Source organism: Bidens hawaiensis, unplaced genomic scaffold (genome assembly GCF_021521415.1).
Source record: "Bidens hawaiensis isolate Kalapana, Puna unplaced genomic scaffold, B.hawaiensis_p1.1 tig00027341_1, whole genome shotgun sequence".
NCBI classification, from domain to species: Eukaryota; Viridiplantae; Streptophyta; class Magnoliopsida; order Asterales; family Asteraceae; genus Bidens; species Bidens hawaiensis.
In genome coordinates this window covers 261,598-276,806 of record NW_027494429.1, presented here as the reverse complement: position 1 = coordinate 276,806, position 15,209 = coordinate 261,598, and the positions used below count along the sequence as shown (strand labels likewise).

At 35.0% G+C, this 15,209-nt stretch overlaps 1 long non-coding RNA gene across 1 annotated transcript; it reads left to right on the top strand.

The window, feature by feature from the left end:
- The first annotated feature begins 14,008 nt into the window (after positions 1-14,008).
- On the top strand, positions 14,009-14,900 carry LOC143575359 (uncharacterized). Its single transcript, XR_013142743.1, has 2 exons — positions 14,009-14,333; positions 14,410-14,900. It is a non-coding gene; the product is annotated as an uncharacterized LOC143575359 (long non-coding RNA).
- The last annotated feature ends 309 nt before the right edge of the window (positions 14,901-15,209 follow it).

Sequence of the window (15,209 nt, the reverse complement as noted above, 5' to 3'; positions counted from 1 at the left end):
ATTTCACCAGCAAATTAGATTTCTCTATTAGAGTTGATTTTAAATTTTTTAGGTATTCAAACCATAAAGTATAAAGTTGAAACCCTGGCTATACTCAATTAAAAGTTAAAGTCGATTTTAAGTTGTAATAAATGGTAGGCCGATGGATCTATTTCGTCAATCCGTCGGGCCTTCATATCTCAATTATCTCGATCGTTCATATTTAATCCATCGGGCCTTCATATCTTTTCTTAAGCATTATACATGTTTAAATTTATTAAATAATTAATACTTAAAAATAAACAATCCAACAATGATAATGAAGTACATTATTTTATTTTTAGTAAAACTATTCTAAAGGCTAAAGGAAACAACCCATATATTCGGTAGATCGTAAAATTAAAAAAGATACATATTTTGGGTGGTTTGCGACGATACGCAATACCTCAACATGGGTAACACTCATACCTATTGTTTGACGGTATTCGTTTTCAGGCATTGTCATGATATTCGCTTTATTCCTTTCCATTTAGTAGTTGGTGAGAATATTATTGTTAATATCAAAAAAAAATTACTTTTTTGTTCTTCAATCATGCCACTTCGTGGCAAGTTGGTAAATGGTAACTAGGTTTGCGTACCCATGTATGGTTTATTAATCTTAGTCCTTAGAACTTTCCCTTAAAATAAAATAATGTGCTCTATTATCATTGTTGGATTGTTTATTTTTTTGTTATTAATTATTTAAAAAAATTAAACATTATTTTATAATGCTTATGACAAGATATGAAGGCACGACGTAATAGGTTGCATGCAAGAAATCTTATGACATGCTTGTTCCAAGACAAATATCCAAAGTTACATTATGATGAATTGTTGATTACTAATAAAGGAAATTTTTTAAATTGGTGCATATTGTTTAATAATTCGATTTGATTATTGAACACACGGATATATGAATGATTAAGGGCTTATAATTAGAATTGTATTAGTAAACATTATCATGAAAATTGTTGAGTTGAATGAAAGTTATAAATATAACCAAGTTGCTAATTATGGAAACTTTGTTGTTTGAAGTATTAAAAATACTATTGTTTAGATGATGATGATGATATGATAAAATAGGACCATGTTATAAATTGTTATTATATGGAAAATTTAATGCATAAACATCATATTAACATTGTAGAAATAACATGCTCATGTGTTGATAGAAATTTGAAGTTAAGGCTAGAACATGTTAGTTGAGAAATTGGTTTAATGTGCATACTTGGTGCTATATGATCAAACCTGAATGTGATGGTAAATTACTTGTTATTATATGTGTATTTGCTATATAAAATGATTTAGTTTTGATATTATGACTTAAATAGCTTGTCGGTAACATTCACGGTCAGAAAGTTCGACTTTAACGTGAATCAACATGAGTTTTCGGAACTGTTTTAAATAAGATCCTGAAGTCATAAAATTATTATATTTAACATAAGTTAAAGTATAAGAAAATGGTCAAGATAGCAAAGCTTGAACCTACACGATTCGTGTTGCGAAAATCGACACGAAAACGTTAAAATTAACGTTTTTAAGAAAATGGAAACAAAAATAAAAACCGTATCATTTTTATTGAAAAACTAATAAAACTTGATTAAAGCCATATAAAAGTATTTTTAACAATTTAAAACTCAAGTTTCACAAAAAGTTAACCGGTTAGCCGTTAAAACGCGAAACCGACAAAACCAACCAAAACCGCCAAAACAACACCATAATCACAATAAGAATAAAACTTATAATTTTAAAATATTCCAACGACTAATACATATTTATATATATTATTGAAAAAATATAATAATTTGTTAGACTAGTAAAAAGTATAATATTTGTTAATATTTGGTGGTTACTTGTATACATGTATATTTGCTAGTTGCTAATTAAGATAAGTATATATAAGTTAGGGTCTTGCGTGCTTGTGTGCAAACGAAGATTTGACTTAAACAAACTAAAAGTCGCCAACGGATCATTCGAACTTGAACTAATAAAAAGTTACAAATAAGCGTTAAAAGAAAACTAAAAAATTTGTGTGAAATGTTTTAAGTTGAGCAAACAACTTGAAATGTGTATATATATATATATATATATATATATATATATATATATATATATTATTAAATACGCGTACTATAATAATAGGACACGAAGTGTTCGGATATATATGACGTTGTACCTACCATATGTGAGTTTCTTTAAGAACCCCACCTCGTTTTTAGATGGAATTATTTAATTGTTTTTCCTTATGTTTTTGGGGGAAAAACATATTCTTTGTTATACATTGATATTATCAAGATTTTCCTTTTAAAAACATTTTATTTTACAAACCGTGTCAAATACGGGATGAGTCTGGTTGGCAAAATAACTGTTAACTCTAGAAAGAGGCACATAAATATTGGTAGATCTATCGGGGTGACGCCCCCCACTTCCAATCGCGTTGGGTTAAAAGTGGGTATATTTTGAGTCTGGTACGTATCGAGTTATCAAGTATGATAGTCATACGCATGTTGTATTCTTTGCTCGTCTACAACATCACGAATGTTTAAAAGATAAAATGCTATTGTTTTGTGATATGACGGCGATGGATCATTATACACGAGTTAGTGATATAATTGCAATAGATCATTATACACGGGTTTTTATATGATTTTGGTGTGATGTAATAATGATAGATCATTACATACGGGATTGATGCTATCATATAATGACGATAGATCATTATATGGATTTTGATTTAGATATAAATATATATATATATATAAGGACTATTTTGATTAAAAAAGGAAACTCACCAACACAATGTGTTGACAAACGATGTTAATATGATTTTTTGGTAAATAAATGAAATATTTAAGCCTCGCGAAGGGCGCGGGAAGATAGGGACGTGTGTTTGAATGAAAAATGTCGACTTTATGTTGAACTTGTAGTTTGAATAATAATCGTGTAATATGACAAGTGTAATGACTCTGATGGATAAATAAAGTTCAACTTTCATTATAAGTGTATACATAAATGTGATTGGCTGAAACGGCGTCTGTCACCACCCGAAAGACTTGGTCAAAGTTTTCCGCTATTTAAATTAAGATTTTCGGGATGTATTGATGACCGTCGTTTGAGTCATTCAAAAACTTAATTAAACTATATAGATAAAGTAAGGTATCATATCCACCAGGAGTATGTGGTCAATGCAAATCGTGCAACAAAATTAATATTATGAAGTAACATATTTTAGTTCAGATCACACAAGCAATTAGTTTTAGTTTAGAATTAAGCAAATGGCAAGAAAACAAGTTTCAATCAATTAATAAAATCAAATCACACCCGGGACTTCACGTAAGTAACTTACAGTAATCTCATGCAACCTAACAGATTAATCATTAACAGTTAACTACAGACTGGTCAACTAGACAAAACCTTAGACATCAATAATCACTTTACACACGGCACTGGTTATCAAACAGTCCCTACCAGTGTGACTCAGTTAAGGGCAATCATATGGTTTGTCGTATTCAACCTAATCAATAGTCCTATGATCAATTATTATAGCAACTGGTAACTAATCATTCAGATCAACGTAAACCTAAACCGATTGAACACACATAAATACTAAACATCAATAATCATAGATTAACCATAAACAATTATACATAAACGTTCTTAGTTACATGAAAAACTGAATTGTTACAAACTTTACATTCCCGGGTGTGATTCTAAGAATTTAGCCGCGTCTCGGCATCGTAAGATCTTCAATCTGGATTATATGAATCATATAGGGACTCTCTGATTGATTGAGAATGATGGAATAGCCTTCACACAGCTCTGGAAATCGCCTTCTTTGATAAAAACGAAGTTAGGGTCGAGTTTGATGAAAATAACTTTAAAACCCTAGTCTCCCGTCTGCACACCCCATCGCGATATGCGATGGGGTCTTTACTAGTCCATCGCGTATCGCGGTGGACTAGAAGTCAAACTTAATTAAACCACGCATCGCGATACGCGATGGGTCATCAAACATGCCCATCGCTTATCGCGATTGGCCTTGTCACCAGCAAACTTATTTAATCTTTCTCGTTTTGCGTGCTGGACATCCCTGGTATTCATCACGTGCATCAGCAGGTCCAAATTAAGTACTTTAATGTCTGTGTCCTGAAATACAATAATACACGTATGAAGTATCGAAGTCCATACAATAAACTATTAACATTAATAAATAAACGAACTAAAATGCATACAAATTAACCAACAATCACATCCCCACACTTATCTTTTGCTTGCCCTCAAGAAAATTCTAAAGCAAACATCAACCTCCATCATAGGTATGTAAATTATCATCATTAATACTAGTAAGGTTTAAGGTCATGCCCAGTTTCCCAGACTGACACTTTCTAGATTGACATTCCACAAATAAGGTTAAATGATATAAAAACAATAGAGCCGCCCAGACAAGTGTACTTTGTTTCCAGTTAAGGCACACATGCTCATACCCCTCATAGTATATTATCTCTCCTCTTGGTTTAATATCTGGACTAGCAAAAGATGTGCTCGTATCACTCAGCTCTCTATACCAAGTATGAACAACTGTCCACCCATATAAATGACTTGACACAAATGCAAATCAAGAGGGCTTAAAAACGGGTTGTAACGGGGCTAGGTGTAAGGGTATGGAAGGGAATTTTTCAAGTAGCTCAAACGATCCAATCCGGCTTATTACAAAACAACTAAATAAACAATGACATACATAAACACTGATTTCATCTTTTTTCATTTTTTTTACTAAACAACTTATCAAACTGAAACAGACTGCTAATTACATCATTGAATATAAACAGACATCTTTTTGGATTTTTGCTATTTTTTTTCCCCTAAGCATAATAAACATGATGCTTAATACTAGAACAAATACAAATACAAAGAAACCTATTAAGCCAGATCGTCTCGTAAAGTAACATTGGGGTTAATCGAATGAAAGAACAGGTCCAAAAATGTTTTCTAAGGGAACAAACCCCCCACCCCTCACATTATCCACGCTTATATATATAACATATGAGGCCCAACCCCTAATACCCACACTCTCACTCATCTAGACGAGGCTTAACCTAATTGCCTCTATCGCTTTTGCATTCATGCCAAGCTACAATCTCGAAATCCATGAGACAACCAAGTTACTCTCGATAAAAGCACTCAAATGACATGTGTGTATACTATATATTATATGTGTATTATATATATAAGGCCAATCTTACACACGTACCGGAGGAATTAGGTTACCGACATAAAAATGTGTACCTGTTCTCATGACTCGTTAAACGACCTCATTTTCAACTTCTCGTTATGAAAACATTTGTGAGTAAGACTATCAAGAAGCTGAAAAACCAACCATGACCAAAAACCTATAACTTGGCATTAATGACAATAATTAACAGTTAATAACTTTGGTTTCCGAACACTCTTCAAGGTACTATCTGGATAAAATTTTCAAATTTCCCCCATCCCCACACTTGATATTTACATTTTCCTCAATGTTATAGTATGTAAACAATTAATTAACATTTTAGAGACGGGGTTGAAATTGAAATTTACGATTAAACAATTTAAAACTCGGGGCTAAAATGTGATGGTTTTACTAGCAATTATACAATTACACTTTTAACATTTAAACTAATAAAAACAAAATAGATTATGAAACCGAAATCATCTGATAGCAACGACACTGGAATGGACCAGTCGGCTCGCGAACTCTCGTAAACACTCGTACACTCTCGTCTCAACCAATTACCAAAACTGACAACCGAGCCTGCAAAATCTCGAGACGTGTAGAAGCAAGCTTCTAACAAGTGTAAGCCATAGGTCTTTTAAGAGTTATGAAAATGATTTTCTGTTAATTTTATTAAAACAATTACCGAGCCGAATTAAGTCGTTTCATAATAATTTTTGATAAACAAGTTAAAAATGTTAAAAGACCTAACTCACTTTCGTAGGAATCACGATTGCATTTAGCGTATGCAACAACCTCTTTAAACCTCTCGGTAGCCCGGGAGGACGAGTGGGGTCTCGTGAGGGTTTATAGTGAACAACACCCACAAAGTTCGGTTACAACATAATATATAAATAAATAAAACACAACAGATATCAACAGATATAAATACATATAAGCCCAACCAGTTACCCAAACAATATTCCCAATATAATATAAATATTATACAGACCATGAGAATAAAAAAATAAAGAAAAAAGGGTAACCAAAATCTATTGTGCTGGCGGAGTATCATCTTGCGGGTCCACCGGCTGCTCCACTGTGATAGTCAATGAAGATGGGAGCGGTACCTGCGAATCAGCAAATAATAATCGAAAATAGTCATCATGGCGAGCCAGGAGGGCCCGCGTCTCCTGTCGATGAGCTCGAGCCTCCTCCCTCTCGGCCCGAACCTCCTCCAGTATCTACCGCTGCTGCAGAAAAATCATATCGAGTGTGACTGGCTGATGCGGCTGCTGATGCTGAGGTGGCGGCTGACAAAGCTCGTACTACTGCTGTGGTCGCATCATGCTAGGGATCAGAATGTGCTGACGATGAGAGCATCTGCAATGTTTGGAGAGCTTTGAAATACAAACCACATCAAATCAGCTACTCTTATTCTCTCTCCTCCCATTCTCTCTCATTCACCTCTCACACACACTCTAACAAGTGTGTTGAAAATCCAAACCCATTTTACTCTCTCTCCTCTCTCTCTTCTCTCTCTCTTCCACCTAGAAGCCACCTAGGATTCAAAACAAACAAAAACTTACCATTGGAGATGCCATGAGTAAGAATCCCCCTTTGCATAGCCACGTCAGCTGCACTCCCCTCTGGTGGAGGTACCTGTGGTCCCTCTCTTACTGGGATGAGCCTTGGTAGATCATGTAGCTCACAAATCCCGGACCTCTGAGCATCCTCCAGCCCAAATGTCACTGTAGCTGGTCCAGGAGGGAAGAACCCGACTTGATATCTGTCGAAGACCCCCAAACTCTGTGCAATCCGTGTGATATACGGCCCCAATGATAATTGGGACGTCGCCCCCCTGCAAACTCCGACCTCTACCAAACGACGTGAGGAGCAGCATCGCAATGTTGGCCTCCCTGCCAGTGATGATAGATAGGAGGCACAACAGATCAAAGTTGTTACACTTATCACGGCCCGAATGACCGCCTGCGACAATGTAAGCAACTATACGATGTAAATACCGATGGAAGGGGTCCCGAATAAAAGATGCTACTACAGAGCTCGAGTGGGCCCCGTTCGTAATCTGTCCCCAGAACTGAGCTAACTGAGCCTCAGTCAGCCAAAACTATTGGTCCCGCTGTGAGTGCATAGTATAACCACGGAAGCTCTGCAAAAATGTGGGAGTTTGAACATACTCCCACGTATAAAAGCCAGTAGCCACAGCAAAATCTGGGACCGACATCTCATACACATGTCGTCCGAGTGAGAATGACACGGCATGCGGCTCGTCGAAATCAGTGGCCATAAATCGGAACGTCGAGTAGAACTCGCGTGTAAGCTCGACATACGAAGTCGAGTCACACTCGAGCTCTCATAGCCACCGATCCTAAATCATCCCCCGTAACCTGGCCTCCGCCCCCAAAGTACCCAACAAAACCCAATCGAATTTCCTAAGTCCAAGGAGCTGCATACCTCGAATACGTGTGAACCTGGTATATTCCTCAGACATGATGCTGAATCTGAGCACCTGATGTGGTATCCGGCGCCCATCACCCATGATATCCTCTCGGTCGATTTCAGGAGTAATCGGTAACTCCTGACCATCGTACTGTATGGCGCGCGAGACGTGCTGCTGAATGGGTGGGGCGGCTCGGACTCACCCCTAGGAGCTGCAACTGGGCCACATTGGTCCGAACCCTCTGGTCTCTGCCTCTTGCGATAACCCGTTAACCAACTCAGTTCAAACTAAACTGATAAACAAACCCTTCTATCTAAACCCCGGTCACCCGAACCCGCAACCCGATAAAATTTACCTGCTCAATAAAATAATATATAAAAACGCACCTCGTAGTCGGGTGTAATGAAAACAATAACAATAACAGTGGTGGTGCGTCGGTGTACGACGGTGGTGATGGTGACAGGTACAGTGGTGATTTTGAACAGCAGTGGTGAGGGTGGATGGAGTACGACGGTGGTGATGGTGACAAGGTACGGTAGTGGTGAGAGGATGGTGGTGTAACGGTGATGATGTGTGGTGGTATAAGGTGGTGGATGGTGGTATGACGGTGATGATGTGGTGGTGGTATAAAGTGGTGGATGGACGGAGAAGGTGGTGGACTACGGTGGTCGGAGGGACAAAGAAGAAGAAAGAAGAAAAGAGAAGAAGAAGAGTGGAGAAGAAGAAGAAGGGTTTATAAAATAAAAAATTTTCCGAGTTTTTATGACCCATCGCGACACGCGATGGGTCAAATACACATCTGTCGCGTATCGCCACCCAAATATAATCAATTAGGGTTTGGAAGGGTTCGTGATACGCGATGGGGTGATGAGTGGCGTCATCGCATATCGCGATGACGTCACTTATGCCTGATGTTGTTCCTCCATCGCGATACGCGATGGAGTTGTTAATAAGCCCATCGCGATACTGTGTTAACAGAAAGTTTTTAATGAATAAGGGTCCGAAAATTTTCCGACCCGACCACTTTTCGGCATCCCGACATCACTCTGAACACGTTTCCGAACTCAAAACATACTTTTCGTACCTGGAAAGACGTGTAATTGACCAAACTCTTACCGAACTTCCAACTCTCCAAACTAGCTTCCTCACACTTGATGTTTGCTGCTTAAAACTCGAGACGACAATTAATACAAGACTCAACAAAATAAAAACAAACTGGACAGACACTTACAAACCCCGGGTTGCCTCCCGTAAGCGCTGAATTTAAAGTCTACAGCTCGACAGTGTCTCGAACCATTAATATATTAAAGCAAACCATTAATATTTATATGTGATACAAAAGTAATACACATAATCAGTTATAATAAATGGTACACTTAACATTATTAAGTTCAAACATATTACACATATGTAATATACCTAAACATATAAACTTGTGTTCACAATTATTTTCAAAACTACATATATGCAATACAACTCATTTATACAGTAAAATACATCATTTATAAACTACATAAATGTAGTACATTAGTATTGCATAAATGTAATACAACAAAGCTGTATATACATGTATTATAACATCACTGTATATATGTAATGCATATATGTAATACTTATATACATGTAGTACATGACAATACATATATGTAATACATTAAAGTTGCATATGCATGTAGTGCATAGCAATACATATATGTAATACTTGGAAAATCATGTAAAATACATGAACTAATCAACACATGCATCATTCATGGCTTTTCATATGCAATTAGTGTACTAATTATTGTCTTCTGAACTAAATTGTTACTCATTTAAAAGAAAAAAAAAACATAGCCTATCGAACATGATAGCCTCTGTTTTGCTTAATTAGGTGTATAATACGCCTAATCGATGAGATAATGTGAGAAACTGAATATCACAATCGTTTGTCTGTTATTGTTGTTCTGATTTGTAATCAATTTCCAAGCAGATTTGGACGAACTAGATAATCGAAATAACGATTATTAAAGAACCCTAGTTATGAGCGCAAATGCAAAGAGTGAAGGCATGGATCAAAACAATTTATAACATAATTATGAAGCAACCAATTAATATACACAAAATTACCTGTGTCAAATTGGAGGTGAGAGTGGACCGACGGTTGTGACGTGGTGGCGGAGCAACGGTGGGAGATATGGATAACGATGGAGAAGAGAACCATTGTTCAATTCGAACTTTATCCTTCCTCATTAAAAAACTCACTCTATTTTTTGTTTCTCCTTTTTTTAGCCCTTAATCATCGATTAAGTAAAATCAATGGTTTTTTCTTAAGTTCTCTCATTAGTGCGAGTTCTCTCTTGATCTCACCCATATATAAAATATCTCAGTAGGGTATTCTGGTGGAGTTTTACTTTAATAATCTGACAGTTATTTTTAAAATTTAATTTCATGCTGATTGGTTTTAATTTACTTAAGTACTTCAGTGGGGTATTCCAGTAAACTTTGGGTTTCAGGGTCAAATAATTTCTTTTATGCAGATTGGATATAACTTCTTTTATGGATTTGTAAATTGTTTATCTCCTGATGTATACTAGTTTTTATCCGCTGTATTACGGGGGTGGTTTTACATTATTCGTTTATAATATTTGTATATTTTTTGAAATCTAATTTTACTAATTGTGCAGAAGTTAATAATATACTTAGTATTTGATGATGAAATGGTTTCACATATAAATGACATGTTATAACCCGGTTTAAAAGTTATTGAGTTTGATGAGACTCATGACCTGCTTAAAAATTGTTTTATAATTATATAATATATATCTTTTTTTTAAAGAAATCAGATATTAATTTTTAGAATATCCCTATTTTATAGGATTTTCATATCAAATATTTGGTGAGATTAATTTTTAATTTATTGAGATGTTATAACCTGTTTAAGAAATATCTAGGTTTTGTAAGACCCATACCCGTGAATATGTTTTGGAGTTTAATTTTATTTATTGTGAGAAAATTAATAATATACTTAGAGTTTGATGATAAAAGAGTTTCACAAATAACTAAGATGTTATCACCTGGTTTAAAAGTTATCTGAGTTTGGTAAGACCCATGACCCGCTTCTTTTTTTAATATAAAATTGTTTTGTAATTATAAATCATATCTTTTTTGAAAAATATATTAATTTTTTAGTATATCCCTATTTTGTAGGATTTTTATATCAAATATTTGGTGAGATTAATTTTTAATTTAGTGAGATGTTAACCCGTTTAAAGACTATTTGGGTTTGGTAAGACTCATACCCGTGAATTCGGGTCAAATGCATGAGAAGTCTCCATTTAAAAATCAAACAATCCCCTGGCTTCCAAAAAAGGGGGGAGCGACCACATCGCGACAAGTAAATTAAGTAATTTTATCAAAGCGGGGTTGGAATGAATATCAATGGACATGAAAGACAAGAAATTGACAATAACATTAATATAGATCCTGTGACAATCGTGTCAAAATTGAAGAAGATTTGTCTCACAGAGATAGTATCCATAGATCCGGAGAAGAAGAAGAAGAAGGGCGGTGGTGATAGACAACGGAAAATGTTTTTGGAGCGGGGCTGTGAGGGAGCCGGAGGATGCAGTGAGACCGTTTGATTGTAAGGTTTTACAAATAAAGATGATCGGAGATGAAGGTTTCCTGGTGATGCTTTGAATAAAAGACGACATACAATTGTGGGTTTCACAAATATAGATGTAATTAAGATGTTATGACCCGTGAGAGCTATTCTGGTCAAACCGGGTTAAATCATTAAGAGCTCACCATTTAGAAATCAAACAAATCTGGTGACTCCTAAAGAGGAGGGAGCGACCAAAGCGTGACACATAGAATTTTAAATGTTTCTTTTATATATATTATTATATATAGATTATTATAGATAGATGGTTTTCAAAACTAAGTTCCAATTGACACGAGTACGTATTACGGGGGTTTTACATTACTCGTTTATAATATTTATATATTTTTTGGATTTTAATTTTATTTATTGTACAGAAGTTAATAGAATACTTAGTATTCGATGATGAAAATGTTTCACAAATAAATGAGATGTTATAACCCAGTTTAAAAGCTATTTGGGTTTGATAATACCCATGACCCACTTATTTTTTTACTATAAAATTGTTTTTTAATTATAAGTAATATATATCTTTTTTAAAGAAATCATATATTAATTTTTTGTATAGCCATATTTTATAGGATTTTAATATTAAATATTTGGTGATATTAATTTTTAATTTTATGAGATGTTATAACCCGTTTAAGAATCTATGGGTTTGGTGAGACCCATACCCGTGAATTCGGGTCAAATTCATGAGAATCCTCCATTTACAAATAATGCAATATGGTTTGTTGAGAGAATGTAGGGAGCAACCAGACGCGACACATAAGATTTTAAGGCTTTCGTTTATATATATATATGAGGGTTATCCTAAAAATAAGTAGTTTCCTAGGAAGACTAAAATAAATCATAGTCATTGGATCATGTTAATCAATGGTTAAGATTTAAAATTACCAATGACCGACATAGTTTCATAAAATTACTCTTTCATCATTATAACCGCCATAGTTTTCTAGAATTGTTCTTTCACCATCATTTGTGATGCCAAATATCAAAAAATTCTTGATTCTTACCGTTCCTATAAAACTCAATATTCTTATTTGAACCATTTTCTATATATATATATATATATTTCAAACTATCATGATTCATTAAAAAAATTTGACATATCAAGTCGGTCGAAGGCGGTATACAAACAACATTCTCCAATTATATAAGCTTATTTAATTTCCTACTTGAATCTTAATATGACAGGTAATATGACGTCATTTTGTTAAAAACCAAGGAGGGAAAATATACATGACAACCTTAATATGACTTTTAATTTAAACAATGGTTGGATCAAATTGTCAAATAAGGCGATTTCGATTTCTATAAAATCATTTAATTTAAAAAATTGTTTAAATATTAAATATGACGGTTCAAATTCAACAATCAAATGAGACGCTTATATCAAATTATCAAATAATACGATTCCATCAAATAAGGCGGTTTTGATAAATTATTTAATTTAAATAATCGGTTTAAATTTAAAAGATGACGGTTCTCATCAAAACCGTCTTAAATAGTTTCCACAAGCCGCGCTATTTAGTGTTTTTTTAACTAGTGATTATATTGTTATTATCTAAATTTATATCTTATTTTCTAAATACTTTCATATTTTTTTAAACTAATATTCTACTCATAAAATCCTAAATCCATCAAACCTTCCTATTGTGAGATTTTAACCTTCAACCTCCAAAAAGAGGAAGCATTCATTACACTACTTGATACCATTGAACCAAATACCTTTTGGTAAAAGCAAAAAAAATAATTCATGTTAATGCTAATTATTTTATATTCTTTTATCGAAGCTTGAACTGAGGGACCGGGGGCCGAGCTCAAAATGCATACAAAATTTCACAAACGAGGGGGGGGGGGGGTGGGCAGGCTCAAATTTGCGGCCGGAAAAGGCTAAACTTACACTACGTATAAAAAATTTCGGCCGAAAACGGGTAAATTTACACTACTGCGCAAAAAAACAAGGGGGCCGGGGCCACCACGGGCCTCAATGAAGCTTCGCCGATGCTTTTATAAAAGTTACTATGAAATCAAACATATGGTCATTTGGACATCAAATACGTAAATTGTGTGTCGATATCTACTCAAAGCACGCATTATGAACCATTAACGCTAAATATTAACAAAAATAACCTAAAGGTATGGACATCAATACATAAAGTGTGTCGATTTCTACACAAAGTGGACATTATGATTTATGAACCATTACCACAAAAGATAAAACAAAAAAAAGTGAAAGACATTTTGTATGGATGTATGAATTACATGAATTGAATCAAGTAGCAAGATGACGCCCAAGGCCCACTCTCGCCCGGGGGAGGGGGGGGGGGGGTGTTATAATTTTTATTTTTGAACAACAGTATGTGTAAAATGACTCTTTCTGACGTAATGGAACCAAAAATTTTGGACTTTTGGGTTCAATTCCAACAAGGGGTGACATTTTTTTATTTGTTAATATAAGAACTTAAAGCCTGCATTTGAATATGTTAACATTATGTATTTTTAATCATCAGTTAAAATTGTTAATTACAAATCAATTAACCAAACAAGCTAGCTCCAAAATTATATTGGTCCCTTCAATAAGGTAACGTATATTCAAAAACGGGTCAACTGAATAGAGCCCTCGCTCATCACGCCTAATTGGAAAATATGGGTCCCACGACATGGCAAGTATTCAAAGATTTTGAGTTTACAATCTTTGTTTGTATTTCATTTTCTATTTTTAAGTTTAGTTTGTAAAATCAGTGGTTTTGATAATATTATTATTATCATCACAATTAGAGAAATGGCATAGTGACATGTGAGAATTAGGCTTGTGGGTCCAACCCACGTGGGCGAACCATAGTTGAGTAGATGACCAACCAACGTTTCCTTATAAAAAGTGTTAGAATAAGCCGCAAGATTAATAAATTGTCCACACGGAAAAACAAAGAAAGAAAGATGGTGTTAACAATAACAACCACCTCATGTCTCCACCCTCGGCCACCTACCGCCACGCAGCCACCACCGTCCGCTAGGTACGCCGAGTTAACCACCATATATGCCTTTGATCTAATCAAACAGTATTTAACATGTTTTAATTGTGTTATGTAGCCCAAAGAGGGATATTTCTTGGAGGAAGCAATGTGTAGTTGGGGTGGCATGTGTGATAATTGGTCTACAAATGGATGGCATAGTAGGAAATAACCATGACCTCGCGATCGCCATCGAGCCTAAGACCACTATAGAGTCAAAGGCAAAGGTAAAGGCAAGGAGGTGGAGTAATAAAAGAATATGTCCAGCGTGGCAATTAAATTCATTGGAGACAATTGTGCCCGAAGACCTCCCAAGACCGTCGTCCAAGCGACGTTGGGAGGCGGTCGGTGATCGTTCAAGAGGTGCCCCACCACCTAAATCTTCCACCACCACTATCCCCATCGCGGGTGGTGATTGTTTCTCTTTGTAGATCCTTGATCACTTAAAAAAGTTAGATATTTATATATACTTATGGATGTAAATAGCATACAAAGATACATCATTATATCAAATACTTTAGATTGGAATATTGTTCGAAACATTCTTAGTGGCAAAATTGAACCTTTTTTATTCTTTCTTGATTAAAAACTCAAAAAGGGTTTGATGTAATGTGATGAACTCAATAGATCACACGTTGTGATTTGTGACGCGTGTAATGTATACATATTTAATGAGGTGTTTACATATGCCAAAATGTCAAAATATGTTTACGATTCGCATAAGTTTGTTGGATACCTTTCGAGTCACTATAACCCTATCACTTTATGGCACATGAGACGCGAAAAGTACACGATTCTAACCTTAACCGAACAAAGAGTCTAACCTTCTATGAATACATTTTCAAGTAACAGTAACATCAATGTTAGCTTCTATTCAAT